At 43.2% G+C, this 6416-nt stretch overlaps 1 long non-coding RNA gene across 3 annotated transcripts; it reads left to right on the forward strand.

The window, feature by feature from the left end:
- Positions 1 to 338: 338 nt before the first annotated feature.
- LOC139833266 (uncharacterized) lies at positions 339 to 2255 on the forward strand. Of its 3 annotated transcripts, none has more exons than XR_011748683.1 (4): positions 339 to 888; positions 970 to 1351; positions 1911 to 1984; positions 2147 to 2255. It is a non-coding gene; the product is annotated as an uncharacterized lncRNA (long non-coding RNA). The 3 variants fall into 3 exon arrangements; XR_011748682.1 differs by having other exon boundaries at positions 342 to 924; positions 1013 to 1351; XR_011748681.1 differs by having other exon boundaries at positions 594 to 1351.
- Positions 2256 to 6416: the final 4161 nt, after the last annotated feature.

Here is a 6416-nt window from a genome sequence, read left to right on the forward strand (position 1 = left end):
TTTATTTTTTTCCATCATCACCTTGACATCATGAATTGATGATTTATGTCACCATATTCATCCTTGTGAGTATATGGTTACTTCACTCCCCATCTCTCCTAGCCTTGCTCTACCATTGTCTAAATCACCATCACCACCATCATCTCTTGGACACATCTTTTATCAGGTCAGAATGCCACCACCATCTACTTTAGCACCCTTGTGCATTAGTATCACTATGCCTAAAATTCTATATCTTTTTAGGCCACCATTTTAGTAATTTGTGAGGCACTCAACCTTGGGTGTCATGCATGTGTAGAAATGCTCTCTTGTTGATCACATGCGCATGGCCAAAAATATGTGGCCGGCCATGCCATGGCACACATGCATCATGCCTCTCCATTTCCCTCTCTCTCACATAATTATTCCACCTTGGGAAGCCTCTCACTTTTTGTCCCTTCCCCATGCCACTAATAATTTCAGCTTTAGTCAAATTCTTCCCCCACAAGCCAGCCTCCCAACTAACACAATCAATGAAGAGGCTACCTCCCAACCAACCCAATCAATGAGGAGGCAGCCCACCCCCTCTCCCTCTATATAAAGGGGCTTGGCAGCCCACCCCCTCCTCACTTGCTCTCACTTTTCCACTCCCCACTCTCTCCTCCACTCCCACACACTCTCCTCCTACCTCTCCCCACGAAATTGGTGCTCCTCCTAGCTTCATGGCCGGCCATGGCCATGGAAAGCTCACCAAGATGCAGCTCCTTCCTCCCTCAAGCTCATCCTCACCATGAGAGCCTCCCCCTCCATCTTCTCCACAACCTTAGATGGTTTAATCTCCTCTTCTTCTCCCTCCATTGCTAAGATTGGATCTTGATGCAGGTGCATGTTGGTCCAAGCATGGAGAAGGTTGAGCTATCCTCAGATCTGAAGTTCTTGAGCAAAGTTCGTCCAAAACCTTGCAGTAATTTCTGTTTCTTGCTGTTTCAGATTCTGGTACGATCTTGTAAAATCCACCAAATCTCGTGTGCAGATCCAAATCGAGTGGTTCAAAGTTCTTCAGATAGGTATTGAAAATATCTACAACTTGGCGTTGGTCTCATCCTCAAATTCGTTACGGATTTTGCATGATAAATAAAGTTCTGCAAACATGCAGAATCATTGTTTGTTAGATTTCTTCCGTTTTACAAAACCTTTTTGAGCAAACTCAATTTTGGGTGAAAGCCCTCTCCAGTACCTTCATTTTGGCGTTGGGTTCACTTCAAATGACCTAATGGAATTGAAATGGTTCACAGATCAAGATCTAGTCAGATCTGACTTTGTCGAATTAAATTAGGAGCTTGGAAACGAATTTTTGAATGAAACAAACTGGGTAAGAACCACCTTTTCAAATCCTTTCAAATGCCAGTGGTCCCATATTTTTAGAATTTTTCTACGATTTATGGCTTACAGATCTTGTTTTCTGTACAGTCAGATTCAAACAAATTCCTAAATTTGTAGGTTTAATATTTTTGAGTGATTCCAATTGGGTTAGTCTTGTATTAGTACTAGCCATCTAGGAAAAATAGTGTTAGTCTCTATTCATGCATTTTCGTTACTGTTAGTAAGGTATATGTGTGACATGCATTGTTGGACCAAAACTTGTTGGGTTTATTTAAAAACCTTGACCAATTCTTTTATTTAGAACTGGGCAACCTTTGTTTTATGCTTGCAAAACAAAACCTCTGCAACTCAACTTTAGCCCTATTGTTTTGCTTAAGTTTTCAAATGATGTGGAATGTGGTTTGCTTCCTATTTTGGATGTTGTGTTATGTGAGCAAACTAAGTTAGGAAAACTGTTTTCTACTTTTCCAAAAATGTTTGCAAATGTTTTGTGAATGTATTTGATGTCAAACTAATGCTCTTGTCCTCTTTATGATGTTATCTACCAGGGGATACTTAGTTGTGCCATGGTGATACCTAGAGAGGCAATTGCTAAGTCGTGGCACTCTCATACCTTTACTAGGTAAATAAATGGGGTTTTCTTTTAGTTGCTTTGTAGTATCTATAAGTCTTTTGTATGTTAGCCCTTAGTAAAGTGGTTAGCTATTGATTGTTGAATGTTACATGCTTGTTATGTTTGGAGCAATGTGATTGATTGTGTTCCTTTTATATTTTTCGGCGATAGATGCGAACAATTTCGGAGGAGAAGAAGAAGAAGTGGAATCGGACAAGGATTTTATTTGTACTGTGGGAATTCTTATTTGATGGAGTTGAAGAAGTTCAGGGACAAATAAGCCAAGGCAAGCCATCTCTTGATCTCTGAATGTTTAATCACATATTGTGGTTACTTTGTTGTTGTTCTTGTCTCTCGATCTATCTTGTGTTACTTATGTTGATGGAGCATGCTCACCATGAGCATGTTTATTCTCTTTGACACCTCACCTACAACCCCCTTTAGTGAAATGGTGGTCTTCATTATCATGATCTTGGTGTACCCTCTAAGTGTGAGGGGTATGCCCACTTATCTTGTGTGTGTCGACCTCTTGACACCCTTTTTGCACCCCTTAGTGGTATGATGGTTAGTATCATGCCCTTGATATACCTTCTACCTTGTGATGCTATGCATACTTACTCCCAAGAGTGCCACACCTTTTGTTGATGTTATGCATACTTACTCTCAAGTATGTTGAACCCCTTGTTGTTGTTATGCATGCTTACCCTGAGCATGTATGCCCCCTTTGACCACCTATTTTACCATCTTCTTAGTGGTATGATGATCAACATCGTGACCCTTTTGTCGAATCCTCCTACTTATGTTGTCCCCATGCGTGCTTATCCTAAGCATGTATAATCCCCTTGACACCTCAATTATCATCTCCTTAGAGGTATGACGGCTAGCATCATGCCATTGATGTATCTTAGCTCCTACATAAAACTTTAGGTTGGGAACCCCTCAAGGTTTACCTTGTTGTAAATGTTTATGAAAACCTTGGGTAAGATAACCTTACCCAAGTGTATGGTTTATGAAGGCAAAGAGGATCTTGTCAAAGATGTTTGAGAAAAGGAATGTGTGTGTGACTTGGGTTTTGAGAAAAAACGACACATGGTTCTTTGTATTCGCAGAAACAATTACACAGCGCAACCATAGCTACTCCAACGTGGGCACGGGGCTTAACTTGACGTTTGTTCTTCTTAGCATGAGGCACCGCACAACTATACAAGGGTACGGTTACCCCCGAGTCCGGGTTGTCGAGGTTGGGACAATAGTATAACGGGAGGCCTTCGGGGCTGACCCGTCCGGAAGACACTATGGGTCTCCTGGCTTGGCGGTGGAGCCACGCTCAAAAGGAGGTGAGCTGCCACGGTGCCGGGGAGGTACATACTCCATAGGGTAGGACCTCGTGTTAAGTCGAATGGGCGAAAGGTTATGTCCGGGTATCCGTCGTGGCATATGTCGTTATGCGGGGATGATGCCCACACGATAGGTATCCGGATAGTTGTGGTGAAAGTGTGCAAACTCTGCAGAGTCAAAACTATTCGAATAGCCGCGTCCGCGGTCATGGACGGTTGGGATGGCCGTTACGAGAGCCGTGTCGAGTTTTGGTTTTGAAAATGATTTCCAAAGGAAATGTGTGTTGGAAGTAGGAAGGGTACGGGAAAGATGGTGTGCCGACCATGTGGAGATGGTCGAGGAAAATGAAACAAAAGAGGGTGACCCTTCCTAGTGTTTCATGTAGAGGAACTTTTCTTTAACAAAGATATAGAGATGTCATAGGACTTCCCTAGCAATCCCTTCAAATGAGATGGTGGTATGCTAACTCTTCTTTAACAAAGATATAGAGATGTCATAGAGCCACCATAGTGTCCGCATCACTTGAGATGCCGGTATGCTATATCAACAAGAGAAACTATTTCTCTTTCACATGCTTTATCCACGAGAGAAACTATTCTTCCTCTCTTGTCTTCTTTAGTTAGAATTGTTATCACCTTTTTGATGGTTTGCGAGTACAAGTCAAATGTACTCACGGCTTTGTCCCTGGCTATTTACTTGGCCAGACTTGGAGGAACACGATGGATGAAGAAGGAGTTGACGACGTCTATGCGAGCTAGGAACGTCTTCCCAGTCAGTTGCCTGTAGGGTTTAAGGCGAATGACTTGGGCTCCGCGCTGTTGAAGTGATGATGCTACTCTGATGTTTAGTTAGGCCCTTCGAGGCTATTATGTAAGTAATGGTCATGTGACATTATTGTAATTTTCTTATTCCGCTTTGTAATGGATGGTGTAATTTGATATCAGTTCGGTTATGTGTTCACGGCGCACTGATCATGGGATCGTGAACTATATACATAACAGGGTATTTCGGACAGTTAGTCCGGGGTCCCCACAGAGCTGGTATCAGAGCCATCCTGACTGTAGGAGACCTTAGTTAGCATGGACGTTAGTTAGGAAACAAGTACTTGGACAAAACTATTTACAAAACAAATTGTTTCTTTAGTCGGAAGTATAGCTTCTACTCCTCTTATTTATTCAAAGCTTCTAAAATTCTTACCTCTCCGCTTTAAAAAAAGGTTTGAAAATTCTTACTCTATTGTCTCAGCCAATTCAAACCTACATATTGGACGATGTCCCCAACTCAGACTGGAGACTCGAACTCGAAGATGGCTCAATCCCTCAGGAAGACTCATATATCTCCAACTGCAACTATTGAAGATTGGATGCCGACGTAGCCGTGTGCTTGTTGGGATGATAACATCATGTCTTTGGTTGTCACCAAAGTCCATCAAGGAGCTGACCTTCTTCCTCCGTGGACTTGCACTTTTTGCAGTCATCTGGGATCAAGTCCTCAGTTCTTGACTAGTAATTTTTAGGCCAGCTACAAGAAGTTGACGATTTCGGGAGTACCTCAACAACTACCTCTTCGAAGACCTCACGTCCCCGGGATGTTGAGCAAGAAGACTACGCAGTTTTCTCCTCCGCCTCAACATAGAAGACCGAACACCAGGCCTGCTTCGCAACCAACTGCCCCGAAAATCCATGTTGGAGTCCATAAGAGCAAAATGAAGACGGCAACATATGTGACCAGCCCCCAAACCAATAGGATGGATAGGACAAACTCAATCGCTTTGATTGAGCTACCCCCACGCATTAGGCATTCCATGGGTACTTAGGTTACCATGCCTGGTTTGATGATTGCTTGTAGTTCCCTTGTGTGCTGCCTTGAGTGTCTTTTGTTTGTTTGTTGTGTGTATAATTGTCTTGGCTTTTCGGTCTGAAAAACACCCTTAGTGTGATAAACTAGCTTAGAAAGCCTCCCAAAGATGTTTTCACCCTCACCTACCTCGCCGATGTTTTGCTAACTGCTAGTTAGTTGGATAAGTTAACGAAAAGCTCTAACTCTACCCCCGTTAGCAGTTGTTTTTCAAACATCAGGAAAACTAACCCAAACCCCCATCTACGCTAACTTCCTTCAATATCAGCTGGAGCATCTCGACTACGCCAAGAAAGAAGAAGCCCTACCTTCAAGAATGACTGCACCTCTGCGAGAAGACATACTAATTTGGACTAACCTTGGAGCATAATCGCGCTAACCTCGAGGATATTTTCTTGAAAACTACCCTCTAACACACCGTCTAGCAAGTTGAGTGAACAACAGCGTCAAAGCCAAGCTACATCACATGGTTCATCCGGTCCTCATCAAGTGAAGGCTCCTGAAGATACCTCAAGACTCAAGACTTTAGGCGTAGTTTACCCGCTAACTTCTTAGTTGCTACTGAAGTCAGCACCGACCCTCAAGCTGAAGATTGTCTTCGATGACCCCTGTTGCTGCTTCATATGGGTACCAACCAGGCGTTTCATCAACTTATTAACTCACGGCGCGTCCCCTATGGTTTAGTTAACACCGTGAGTGCCTCTTGAAGTTGCGGTCTGCACGTCGCCCCTAAAGATTCTTCAACTGAGTACGGAAGATCGATGACTCCTTCAGAAGCCCCCGACAGGACCGCAAGGCAGAAGCTCTGAGTTTTTCCGAAACCCGATGAAAAATCCTAAGGGTGGAAGACTTCGTCTTCCACTAAAAATTGGAGCTGACCCTAAAATTTTAAACCTTTCTAAAACACCGTTGGGAACTTGGGATGCACTAACTCCCTTTGAAGCTGTGGATTGCACCTCGCTCCCTGAAGATGCTTCAACTCAAGACGAGAGAAAGATCACTTCTTTGAAAGCACCGACAAGACCGTGGCCGAAGCTTAGAGTTTTTTTTAAACCCCCTCTATGAACAATTTTAAGGGTGGAAGACTTCGTCTTCCACAAAAATTTAAAGTTAACTCTAAAAAGTTTTCAACCCTGCTAACGCACCGCTGGAGTGCACTAACTCTCCCAGAATCTTGAACCCCCGCTAGGATCGCTTAGAAGCTACAAATCTAACACCTACATGGAGTAGTCAACCTCTTCATGAA

Source organism: Lolium perenne, chromosome 7, assembly GCF_019359855.2.
Source record: "Lolium perenne isolate Kyuss_39 chromosome 7, Kyuss_2.0, whole genome shotgun sequence".
Lineage (NCBI taxonomy): Eukaryota > Viridiplantae > Streptophyta > Magnoliopsida > Poales > Poaceae > Lolium > Lolium perenne.